This window comes from Rattus rattus, chromosome 18, assembly GCF_011064425.1.
Source record: "Rattus rattus isolate New Zealand chromosome 18, Rrattus_CSIRO_v1, whole genome shotgun sequence".
Taxonomy (NCBI): Eukaryota; Metazoa; Chordata; class Mammalia; order Rodentia; family Muridae; genus Rattus; species Rattus rattus.
The window spans coordinates 34,490,338-34,504,728 of NC_046171.1; positions in this window are offsets into that span (position 1 = coordinate 34,490,338).

The following is a 14,391-nucleotide window of genomic DNA, read 5'->3' on the forward strand; positions in this document are numbered from 1 at the left end:
TAAATTTTATATTTTATTATAAGAATTCAGGTCTCCTGAATTCTAATCTATACATAACGCATTCCCCCTTTGAAATCTTTACTTCATTATTTTAAACAACTAGTGATTTAGGAAAATGTTTAGGGATGCACATGACATTTGTCATGTAGCTCTGAGGAACAAGCTCTGTATTGATCTGGCTGTTTGATTTGATAGCCTTTCTCTGACTTAGTGAATCCCTGCATCTGTAGTTACCGCCCATATTCTAATTCAAATGGATGGCTTCTTAACTTTCTGAGTACAAATGAAATGACCCATATCTTCACCTTTATTAACTTTTTTCCTAAGTTTTAAAAAAAAATGATTCGATTTCTTTCTTCTTCTCCCAAACTGTTCCTAACAACATTATACATTGCTTCTGTTATCAAAATTTTCCAAACCCTGAGGTTTCCATGGCAACCTTTTTACTCAGCTTCTTTAGTAGCATTGATCATCTCCTTTCCTTCCATCACCCCTATTAGTCAATAGAGCAAAGCCTCGGTTTTGCTCAAATCTGCATCTTTATTATGTGACAGAGTAGCAAAAAAAAAAAAAAAAAAAAAAAAGCATTTTAGTCTTCCCAGCTGCCATAATAAAATACACAGACTTGGTTTGGTGTACAACACACAAATTTTTTTTCCTCACAACTCTGCTCCTGCAACATGGATTTAGGGTGTCTGACAAGGAAACCCTTTGTTGCTTTCTCTCACATAGTACAGTTTTTCCATTGGTGTGTGTGGAAGGGGAAGGGTAGCGGGCAGAAACAGAAAGAGAAAGAGAAAATTAAGTCTTTTTTCATTCCCTTATAAGGAAAAAGGTCCATGGTTAAAAATTGCAAATGGCTCACATTTGCTTTCTTGAGAACAGACTGATGGGGTTGGCCTGGTGCTGCTATGCATTCAAATGCAAATTACTGGCCCCCAAGTTCCTGTTGCCTTCCAAATCAGAGATCCTCATGTGTATCAAATAATGCTGTATAAACCTTGGTCTTCTAATTAATGGATCAATAAAAGATGAAAGTCTGTGATTGGGCAGTAGAGAAGGAAAGGAGGAGAAAGGAGACCAGGGAGGAGGAGGCTTCTGTGAAAGGACATAGACCATGAGCATGTGGTCAAGAGAAAGAACAAATAACAAGGGATGTAAGTTACAATAGCCCCCAAACCTGCTCAATCTGGGCTTAGAACTTGTAAATAAAATAGTAGGATTGTGTGTTTTTTATTTGGGCTAGCGAGAACAAATAATTCCTAGTACACAGACACTGGAGTTGAAAGGGAGATTAGATTTTTAAAACCATGGAATCCAGAGCACTGAGAAAGATGAATAAAAACCATGAAGCTCGGGTTGAGACAGCTGAGTGAGGCATATAAACATAGGGCCATGACTCTGGGCAGGAAAGGTGAACCACTGGCTCTCGGGAATCTTTGAGGCTGTATTATTTTTCCACATATTCTTGCTTCTAATACAGCTAATTGTAACGGACTGAGTCATAAATAAGAATGACTTCTGGCATGGCTTCATGTACTACAGGAAAGAGACTCCAAATCCCCATAGAGACAAGGAAATAATATGAAAGAACCAAGAAAGACTGTTGCTAGATCCCAGTGTCTGTGTCAGAGTTAACCATCTGCCTGGTAAAGGTATAAGCTGATCTTTGTAAATGTGAGATAAAGTAGAGCTTAGCACAAGCAACAGTTCTTGAGACACCCACAAGGCCAGTGGGTAGTTACCACCAGTCAAATGAGTAACATCTAACAGAAAGTCAAAGACAATAACTAACAAAGATAGAATTGGAGACGTCACAGGGAGCGCCACCCTTCCCCCACACCAGATGTAGGGGATGTAAGAACTTCCATGGACTCAGTTCTTGATAGCCCAAACAATGAACCGATGTCAGTAGAGGTTATCTCTGCCTTTGTCTAGTTACTGCCACTGCCCTGGTAAATTCCTAAATGAAGGAAAATCTGTTCTGTTTTTCTCCCTTGAAATCACCTCCCTCTCATTTTTCTTTAATTTGTCATTTTTTTCTTATTTAACAACTGATACAGACTGAATCGCAGATGGATGGTTAACTTTAGCCAAAGAGGGGAAGGTCCAGCAGCCCCCAAAAGCCCAAGTGGAAAGGCTATTTGTTATCTGTCTCATTGCCTCCTGATGGCATGTGTGTGTGTGTGTGTGTGTGTGTGTGTGTGTGTGTGTGTGTGTGTGTGTGTGTGGGAAAGGGTTTGTGGTGATTTCAGGCCAGCTTAGAAAACAAAGAGCCAAAAGAATGAAGACAGGTACGAACTGAAGATTTAGCTTAGTAGTAAAGTAATTTTCTACCTACCTACCTAATATGCGTGTCGAATATATTTCTGTTGAAATCACACACACACACACACACACACACACACACACACACACACACACACCCCATCATGAGGCAATGAGACAGATAGCAAATAGCCTTTCCACTTGGGCTTTTGGGGGGCTGCTGAGCCTTCACCTTTTTTGCTACCATTAACCATCCATCTGTGATTCAGTCTGTATCATTTGTTAAATAAGAGCTGTATCCCTGGTCTCTAATGTTGTGGATAGACACATCCTAGTTTATGGATACAGTAATCATGAAAAGTTATAAATTTTAGTGACCAAGTAGACTTCACTGCCAGGATGTACAGTTGTTTCAACATATGCAAATCAATAAGTGGAATTTGAGGCACACAAAGACTTGCGCACAGACGTGACATCATCACCTCAGAGGACACTAAAATAACCTGTGACTTGAATTTCAAGATCATTTATGCTAGAAGGCTGGACCACACCAGGATGAGAAGGAGCCTCAACATAATGGCCAAACTCCAGCCAATACATTACTAAGTGGGGAAACACTGAGAAGATTTCTTTTGAAATCTAGAAGGAGACAACCTGAAACTCTACATCTGTATGATTAGAAATAGATCAGTGATCTGAATGTGCAGCTAACCAGGGGGTGGGGGTGGAGGTGGAATCAAGCAAACATGTTAAGACATAGGCTTAGCCAGTAGCATTGCGAATAGTCACTGGACTTGATACATGAGAGCACGTGGAATAAACAACTTCTGCTTAGCAAAAGAAAAAAGGTACCAGAGTGAAAAGAGTCTACAGCATGGTAAAATGTGTTAATGCATATCAGGCAAGGAATTAATATCAAGTATGTATTGCAAAATGCAAAACTTTAAGCAGAAGTCAAATAAAATAGTTTTCCATAGGTGGCTGAGTGAGCAGAACATACATTTCTCAAAAAGAAAAGACACAGGGGCCAATACATATCTTAAAGCGTGTGTGTGGCATCATTAGCCTCGGGGATGCTTAATTAAGACTTTGATGAGACTGCATGCCACTTCAGTTAGAATGGCTTTCATCACCAAATATGACTACAATTGCCAGTAAGGAACCTTCATTCCCTGTTCGTGAGGATGTGTTGTGGCTACCATGGAAGCCAGTGTGGATATTCTCTAAAAACTAAAAACGGAAGTAGTTCTGATACTCTTCAGTACATAGACAAAGGATTCTAAGTCAATATTCCACAGAGATACTTAGTAGTTTATGTTTGTGGCTACACTGTTCAGATGAGTAAATAAAGAAATTGCAGTGCATGAACACAATGGAATTTTACTTAGACATTGAAAAGTGGAAATCACGAGTGGTGCTGGAAAGTGGATGCATTTGGAGATTATGTTTAAGTGAAATAAACCACCTCGGAAAAGCCAAGACCCCATTTTTATCTTATACATGGACACTAAATTTATGTGTGTGTGTGTGTGTGTGTGTGTGTGTGTATTAAAAATAGAAAGGGAACTATGAGAAAGGAGAAAACGATAATACAAATAAGAAGAACAAAACAAAATATGGGAATACATGTGACATAGAAGCACCAGGGGTACTTCGGGGGAGCAAAGAACCCCACAGGGGTTAGGAGGTTGAGACGATGTACTGTGGGAGAGATAAACAAGGACAGTGGACGTTGACATATTCTGTGGTGGTTTTGAATGAGAACTTTCCCCCCATCGCTCAGATACTTGAACATTTGGTCCCAGGAAGTGGACCAAATGGACTGTTGAGGGGCTCAGAAGGCATGAACTTGATGGAGGACACTAGACATGGGCTTTGAGAAATAAAAGATTCACACTCTTTTCTACAAGTTCTCTCAGTTTCCTCTTTGCAGCTGAAGAAGCGAGCTCCCAGCTGCTTCTGCCACCATGCCTTCAGCCTGATGCCATGAGTCCCTGATGTGACAGACTTCCTCTTCCTTCTCTTCCCCTCCTTCTTCTTGTTCTTTAATCATTCAAATCAACTTTATTTTCTTGTCTTACTATGCCATTCACTAATGATTTTGAAGGAAAAATTCACACTTTTGCTTCTTGATCAACGTTCCAGTAGGACCCTTGGCCTCTAGTTTACAGCACCAATAATAATGGCAGTAACAAAACAGTGGTCTGTTCATAAAGTCATTACTCAGTTTCAGTTCATTAATTAAAAATGTCCACTGTCTTTCCAATCATCCAAATAGGTAATTCTAATTTAACTTAAAATATTTTTGACCTATATACATTGAATTGGTGAGAATTTGTAGCTATTGGTAGATGGGACATGATAGCCTTTTCATTGTCAATCAGATTAATATTACTAATCAAGATTTAGGGTACAAGTAGAGAGCAAAAAAACTGTCATAATGGAATCTTAGCCTTCTGGAACCATAATTTCTAACAGCCTTTTTGATTCTAGGAGTCGCCTTGGTCATGCTGTTTTATCACAGCAACCGAAAAAAAAAAAAAAACCCAAAAACCCTGATATGTGTGTATATGAAACTCTCATAAGAAACCTATCCTTTAAAATTCATGAATCTTTGCAGTGAATGAAACAGACAAGTGATAAAGATTGTTCAATAAGTGACTGAAAGTGGAGACTGAAAAGACACGTAAATCTCATACCTCAGTGTTACCCTGGAAAATATGTAGTTTAGGTCCCAATAAACTCATAGCCACCATCTTTTGGCACAACTTTTTGACAAAAGCTAGTTAGTTTTTTTCAAGTTCTAAATCCTGTCCTTTAAGCTCACAGTCCAGTAATAAGCAAAGCAGACATAATTTTCTGCTTTGGTGGGGCTAGCCTGAATGGGCCTCTGCATGAGTATTGACAAACACCTCTCTCTCTCCCTCTCGCTCTCCTCCCCTCCTCTGTTGTTGTGTGTGTGCATGCATGAATATGTGTGCAGGTGCATGCATGTGTGTACAGCATAGTGTACACTGGCATTTTGTCAAGTTATGTATAATGAAGGTTGATATTAATAATTAATGTATTTTCCATTCATTATAATAGATTTAATTTCCTGTGGACTAGGTAGTGGAAGTCATGACTATCCTGCCAAAAACAAATTGCCACAAATATTATCAGCTATATCACAAAGAAATACACATAAGTATTGAATACCCGGGAAGAATGATCAAAAGTTACTGAAATGATTGCTGTTTTCTGAGACCATGCAATTAAACAAATACAGAGATGGCTATTACCATACAGAAGAAAGCCCCATTACCCAGTCAGTCTCTCTGGAAGATTTCATTGTTCATTGATCAAGATGGAAGGATCTGTCTGGGTGTTGCAAAGTTCCCCTTATGGATGTCTCTTGGAAGCATTTCTCTCACATCAACCATGACCACAGTTGGAACTGTGCCTTGAAGAAAAGTTAGTCAGAGCATTTGCTACAGAGCTCATTCTCTTCTTTCTTGGTAAGCTCTCGAATTGCTGCCAAGGGGCGTCAAAGCACCATGGCAACCAAGGTTGTTAAAGCACCCTGGCAACAAATAAAGGCAGCTTCTCTGAGCCTCATCACTCATTAATCACTGCCCGACAGTCTCTCTAGAACATGTAGCTTAAAATCTATGGGGATTCTAACTATGTGTTGTGTGGGAAGAGTTGGTAGCAGTTATGTTAGAAGGTTTGTATCTAAAAATCACTTCAAAATAAAATAAATGAGTTTAAAAACCCGAAGCACAATTATTGATGATTTATATTGCTATGTGTATGCTTTCTGGACTAGAAAGAGCCCAAATCTTTAACTTGAAGTTTTGATGACTTAAGAGCAAAAGAAAATCCTTTATTGGCAAGCATATTTAAGATTCAATTTGTGTTTTTCATTCAAGGGTGATAGGCCACCAAATAGTAAATTAGAGGTTCACTTTAAAAAAAAAAAAGAGTGTGCTGAAATTACCTTTCTGTTCATCATGTCTTTTATGGAAAAGTATTATCTTCAATCCTACTATATGTATGGAAGTTCAAAGGTCATTGAAACAGAAAACAAAAGGGGGTATGCATCTATAAGTAGAGAAATAAAAAAAAATTATAGAAGAAAAATCTTTACTGATTTAGGTGTCAATTTTGCTTACACTTTTAGAACTTTTGAGTTCTTGCTTCTTTAAATCGTGGAGGATTTTGTTTTATTAAGACTTTTATTTTTTTCTATTTACATGTGTATTCACACCTTTGTGTATGTGCTCATGAGTTCTTGTGTCCAGAGATGTGGAAAACTGTGCCACATACCCTGCAGCTGGAGTTATAGGTAACTGTGAGCTTCCAGTTGTGAAACTGTGGGTGCTGGGAACTAAATGCTGGTCTTATACAAGAGGAGGAAGCATATTTAACCACAGAACAATGTTCCTGGCCCTTTAATTGACAATTTTAACACACTTTGAGTTATTTTAATTCTAGTGATGGGTTATTTTAGAAATATCGTATCCATGTGAGTCTGAATAATTTTTCTTTCCCTTAGTTATATATGAATATGTATATATACATATATGCATACATATACATACACAACACACACACACACATACACACACACACACAAACACACACACGTTGTATATAGTATTTATGGTGGACTTTCTGTAAGTCAAGTTCAGGTAAATCATACCAGGCTACCTGACTCTGGATTGCACAAAGAATAAGAATTTCCTTAGTTATAAGAACTTTACACAGAATGGTAAGAAGATTGGCGAAAATGTCAGAAAGTATATAGAACAAAGGCATATAGTACTACAGAAATGAAGAAAATAAAATAAAAATGTGTATGCCATTTTAACCTGCTTGATTATTTTGGAATTTCTGAGTCAATTTATCTTTTGTCCTTTTGTGGCAGAAATACCTGTTTTAAATACTTGGATGTTAAATTAAGTTGAAAATTGCCATCAAAGTATATCACACACACAGATATTGTTTAATTGAAAAAATTTTTTTTCTTATAACATATTATAACAGGCCACAAACATAGCTAAGGACACAATTCACACTCATGTTGAGGAACACTTTATAATTGGCCTGCAATCTTCAAAAATACCTGTGTCACGACAAGAAAAGACACAGGAGAATACAAAGTGAATGAAACTAAAGAAGACTGACTTGCAAATGCAATCCCAGCATGAAATAATATCCATAAAGAATGCTCTTGAGATGACTGATAGATTTTTACATTATTATTTACTTATTGTTTAATGTGTGTGTATATGCAAGTGTGTACGCATGAATATGAGGTTAATGACAGGCCTTATCCTCAATTGATTCTCCACCTTATTATCTTCTGAGACCGAGTCTCTAGTGGAAACTGGAGTTCATCACCTGGCATAGACTGACTGGCCAAAAATTTGTAGAAATCCTGCTGCTTCTACTTCCCCTGTGTTGTTGTAAAAATATAAAAATAAAAAAGTATAGTTGTCTTTTACCCCACTAGGTCCGCGCCTTGGTGCCCAAGATATCGGCTAGATATCTTGGTAGAAACGCATCCCCACTCCTCGGCGACCCAGTGTCCTATACTCAAACCCTCACATAAAAGAACACACAACACAATAATCTTTGACCCAATTGATAAGATATAATTGCCCACTCTAACATACAAAGCCCGGTACCATCCATTCCTTAGGAACATTGATAACAACCTGTAAATACACAGAGCAAAATGTTAACATCACCTGCCATGGCTTCTCACCCTCTCCTCCTCCTCTCTCTCTTAGTCTCCTCCTCCTCCTTCAAGCTTCTCTCCTGCCCATCCTTCCTTCTCCTCCAATGACAGGCCTCCTTCTAGCCTGTCCCTGCCCCTCACCTGTACTTTACAAATTCAATGGGGAGAAGGTTCTGGTGAAGTCACCTGAGTCCTGAGTACTGACTAGGCAGCTGTCCTAGGGGCAGTGGAATTAGCATCAAAATACAGATAGCTTCAGGGCAAACCACAACACCCCTGCACTCAGATTACAGACTGTTCACTGAGGAATCCAAACTCTTGTCTTAATGCTTGCGTGTCAGCAAGCTATCAGCCAAGCCCTGTTCCATAGCACCCTGATATGTATTTGGAATAAACCGCATGTTATGACTTTAGATGAGTATGGATATTTCTAAATTTTATAAATTGCATACGCACAACAGTGCCTATATCTATAAGCATGTACAAATAAAATATTAAGAGTAAAATGGTGAAACGTTAATTTAATAAAAACCTTCCACGTCATAGACAACACCCCTCGAGCAAACCAGAGCCTGGGGACCACAGGTAAGACAAACTTTTCTGCTACAAACGACTTGCCTGGTGATCTCGGGTCACACAGAGGCGGAGTTCCTCTGGGGCCCGACACTTCCGGTGTTTGGCCAGAGTCCCGGACCAGCGGAGGATCCCTGCCCTCAGCAGCTCTCTGCTCCCAGGCCCCCTGGAGGGGAGTTCTCGCCGCCTGGTCGGGCGGGCACTCCTGAGGCAGCAGAGCGGAGGAGACCACCAACGCCGCCCACCTCTGCCCACATCCCTGGCCCAGGAGGGTACTGTATACGGCCTCTGGGTACCCGTAGAGGAGGGCCCAGGAGCAGCAGATTCACTGCGTCTGAGACACCGCACCTGAAGGGACCGACCGGATAAACAGCTCTCTGCACCCAAATCCCGTGGGAGGGAGAGCTAAACCTTCAGAGAGGCGGACACGCCTGGGAAACCAGAAGAGACTGCACGCTGCACACAGTACTGACCCCAGAGGAAAACAAAAGCTATCTGGAACCCTGGTGCACGGAACCTCCCGGAAGGGGCGGCGCAGATCTTCCTGGCCGCTGAGGCCGTGGAGAGCTCATAGACAACACCCCTCGAGCAAACCAGAGCCTGGGGACCACAGGTAAGACAAACTTTTCTGCTACAAACGACTTGCCTGGTGATCTCAAGACACAGGCTCACAGGAACAGCTGAAGACCTGTAGAGAAGAAAAACTACGCGCCCAAAAGCAGAACACTCTGTCCCCATAACTGGCTGAAAGAAAACAGGAAAACAGGTCTACAGCACTCCTGAAACGCAGGCTTATAAGACAGTCTAGCCACTGTCAGAAATAGCAGAACAAAGTAACACTAGAGATAACCTGATGGCGAGAGGCAAGCGCAGGAACCCAAGCAACAGAAACCAAGACTACATGGCATCATCGGAGCCCAATTCTCCCACCAAAGCAAACACGGAATATCCAAACACACCAGAAAAGCAAGATCTAGTTTCAAAATCATATTTGATCATGATGTTGGAGGACTTCAAGAAAGACATGAAGAACTCCCTTAGAGAAACACAGGAAAACATAAATAAACAAGTAGAAGCCTACAGAGAGGAATCGCAAAAATTCCTAAAAGAATTCCAGGAAAATATAAATAATCAAGTAGAAGCCCATAGAGAGGAGTCACAAAAATCCCTGAAAGAATTCCAGGAAATCATAAATAAACAAGTAGAAGCCCATAGAGAGGAGTCACAAAAATCCCTGAAAGAATTCCAGGAAAACACAATCAAACAGTTGAAGGAATTAAAAATGGAAATGGAAGCAATCAAGAAAGAACACATGAAACAACCCTGGATATAGAAAACCAAAAGAAGAGACAAGGAGCTGTAGATACAAGCTTCACCAACAGAATACAAGAGATGGAAGAGAGAATCTCAGGAGCAGAAGATTCCATAGAAATCATTGACTCAACTGTCAAAGATAATGTAAAGCGGAAAAAGCTACTGGTCCAAAACATACAGGAAATCCAGGACTCAATGAGAAGATCAAACCTAAGGATAATAGGTATAGAAGAGAGTGAAGACTCCCAGCTCAAAGGACCAGTAAATATCTTCAACAAAATCATAGAAGAAAACTTCCCTAACCTAAAAAAAGAGATACCCATAGGCATACAAGAAGCCTACAGAACTCCAAATAGATTGGACCAGAAAAGAAACACCTCCCGTCACATAATAGTCAAAACACCAAACGCACAAAATAAAGAAAGAATATTAAAAGCAGTAAGGGAAAAAGGTCAAGTAACATATAAAGGCAGACCTATCAGAATCACACCAGACTTTTTTCATGCCAGAAACTATGAAGGCCAGAAGATCCTGGACTGATGTCATACAGACCCTAAGAGAACACAAATGCCAGCCCAGGTTACTGTATCCTGCAAAACTCTCAATCAACATAGATGGAGAAACCAAGATATTCCATGACAAAACCAAATTTACACAATATCTTTCTACAAATCCAGCACTACAAAGGATAATAAATGGTAAAGCCCAACATAAGGAGGCAAGCTATACCCTAGAAGAAGCAAGAAACTAATCGTCTTGGCAACAAAACAAAAAGAAGAAAAGCACACAAACATAACCTCACTTCCAAATATGAATACAACCGAAGCAATAATCACTATTCCTTAATATCTCTCAACATCAATGGCCTCAACTCCCCAATAAAAAGACATAGATTAACAAACTGGATACAAGAACGAGGACCCTGCATTCTGCTGCCTACAGGAAACACACCTCAGAGACAAAGACAGACACTACCTCAGAGTGAAAGGCTGGAAAACAACTTTCCAAGCAAATGGTCAGAAGAAGCAAGCTGGAGTAGCCATTCTAATATCAGATAAAATCAATTTTCAACTAAAAGTCATCAAAAAAGATAAGGAAGGACACTTCATATTCATCAAAGGAAAAATCCACCAAGATGAACTCTCAATCCTAAATATCTATGCCCCAAACACAAGGGCACCTACATACGTAAAAGAAACCTTACTAAAGCTCAAAACACACATTGCACCTCACACAATAATAGTAGGAGATTTCAACACCCCACTCTCATCAATGGACAGATCATGGAAACAGAAACTAAACAGAGACGTAGACAGACTAAGAGAAGTCATGAGCCAAATGGACTTAACGGATATTTATAGAACGTTCTACCCTAAAGCAAAAGGATATACCTTCTTCTCAGCTCCTCATGGTACTTTCTCCAAAATTGACCATATAATTGGTCAAAAAACGGGCCTCAACAGGTACAGAAAGATAGAAATAATCCCATGCGTGCTATCGGACCACCACGGCCTAAAACTGGTCTTCAATAACAATAAGGGAAGAATGCCCACATATACGTGGAAATTGAACAATGCTCTACTCAATGATAACCTGGTCAAGGAAGAAATAAAGAAAGAAATTAAAGACTTTTTAGAATTTAATGAAAATGAAGATACAACATACCCAATCTTATGGGACACAATGAAAGCTGTGCTAAGAGGAAAACTCATAGCGCTGAGTGCCTGCAGAAAGAAACAGGAAAGAGCATATGTCAGCAGCTTGACAGCACACCTAAAAGCTCTAGAACAAAAAGAAGCAAATACACCCAGGAGGAGTAGAAGGCAGGAAATAATCAAACTCAGAGCTGAAATCAACCAAGTAGAAACAAAAAGGACCATAGAAAGAATCAACAGAACCAAAAGTTGGTTCTTTGAGAAAATCAACAAGATAGATAAACCCTTGGCCAGACTAACGAGAGGACACAGAGAGTGTGTCCAAATTAACAAAATCAGAAATGAAAAGGGAGACATAACTACAAATTCAGAGGAAATTCAAAAAATCATCAGATCTTACTATAAAAGCCTATATTCAACAAAACTTGAAAATCTGCAGGAAATGGACAATTTCCTAGACAGATACCAGGTACCGAAGTTAAATCAGGAACAGATAAACCAGTTAAACAACCCCATAACTCCTAAGGAAATAGAAGAAGTCATTAAAAAAGGTCTCCCAACCAAAAGAGCCAGGTCCAGACGGGTTTAGTGCAGAATTCTATCAGACCTTCATAGAAGACCTCGTGCCAATATTATCCAAACTATTCCACAAAATTGAAACAGATGGAGCACTACAATTCCTTCTATGAAGCCACAATTACTCTTATACCTAAACCACACAAAGACCCAACAAAGAAAGAGAACTTCAGACCAATTTCCCTTATGAATATCGATGCAAAATACTCAATAAAAATTCTGGCAAACCGAATCCAAGAGCACATCAAAACAATCATTCACCATGATCAAGTAGGCTTCATCCCAGGCATGCAGGGATGGTTCAATATACGGAAAACCATCAACGTGATCCATTATATAAACAAACTGAAAGAACAAAACCACATGATCATTTCATTAGATGCTGAGAAAGCATTTGACAAAATTCAACACCCCTTCATGATAAAAGTCCTGGAAAGAATAGGAATTCAAGGCCCATACCTAAACATAGTAAAAGCCATATACAGCAAACCAGTTGCTAACATTAAACTAAATGGAGAGAAACTGGAAGCAATCCCACTAAAATCAGGGACTAGACAAGGCTGCCCACTCTCTCCCTACTTATTCAATATAGTTCTTGAAGTTCTAGCCAGAGCAATCAGACAACAAAAGGAGGTCAAGGGGATACAGATCGGAAAAGAAGAAGTCAAAATATCACTATTTGCAGATGATATGATAGTATATTTAAGTGATCCCAAAAGTTCCACCAGAGAACTACTAAAGCTGATAAACAACTTCAGCAAAGTGGCTGGGTATAAAATTAACTCAAATAAATCAGTAGCCTTCCTCTACACAAAAGAGAAACAGGCGAGAAAGAAATTAGGGAAATGACACCCTTCATAATAGATCCAAATAATATAGCACCTCGGGTGACTTTAACCAAGCAAGGGAAAGATCTGTACAATAAGAACTTCAAGACACTGAAGAAAGAAATTGAAGAAGACCTCAGAAGGTGGAAAGATCTCCCATGCTCATGGATTGGCAGGATTAATATAGTAAAAATGGCCATTTTACCAAAAGCGATCTACAGATTCAATGCAATCCCCATCAAAATACCAATCCAATTCTTCAAAGAGTTAGACAGAACAATTTGCAAATTCATCTGGAATAACAAAAAACCCAGGATAGCTAAAACTATCCTCAACAATAAAAGGACTTCAGGGGAATCACTATCCCTGAACTCAAGCAGTATTACAGAGCAATAGTGATAAAAACTGCATGGTATTGGTACAGAGACAGACAGATAGACCAATGGAATAGAATTGAAGACCCAGAAATGAACCCACACACCTATGGGCACTTGATTTTTGACAAAGGAGCCAAAACCATCCAATGGAAAAAAAGATAGCATTTTCAGCAAATGGTGCTGGTTCAACTGGAGGTCAACATGTAGAAGAATGCAGATCGATCCATGCTTATCACCCTGTACAAAGCTTAAGTCCAAGTGGATCAAGGACCTCCACATCAAACCAGATACACTCAAACTAATAGAAGAAAACTAGGGAAGCATTTGGAACAAATGGGCACTGGAAAAAAATTTCCTGAACAAAACACCCATGGCTTATGCTCTAAGATCAAGAATCGACAAATGGGATCTCATAAAACTGCAAAGCTTCTGTAAGGCAAAGGACACTGTGGTTAGGACAAAACGGCAACCAACAGATTGGGAAAAGATCTTTACCAATCCTACAACAGATAGAGGGCTTATATCCAAAATATACAAAGAACTGAAGAAGTTAGACAGCAGGGAGGCAAATAACCCTATTAAAAAATGGGGTTCAGAGCTAAACAGAGAATTCACAGCTGAGGAATGCCGAATGGCTGAGAAACACCTAAAGAAATGTTCAACATCGTTAGTCATAAGGGAAATGCAAATCAAAACAACCCTGAGATTTCACCTCACACCAGTGAGAATGGCTAAGATCAAAACTCAGGTGACAGCAAATGCTGGCGAGGATGTGGAGAAAGGGAACACTCCTCCATTGTTGGTGGGGTTGCAGACTGCTACAACCATTCTGGAAATCAGTCTGGAGGTTCCTCAGAAAATTGGACATTGAACTGCCTGAGGATCCAGCTATACCTCTCTTGGGCATATACCCAAAAGATGCCCCAACATATAAAAAAGACACGTGCTCCACTATGTTCATCGCAGCCTTTATTTATAATAGCCAGAAGCTGGAAAGAACCCAGATGCCATTCAACAGAGGAATGGATACAGAAAATGTGGTACATCTACACAATGGAATATTACTCAGCTATCAA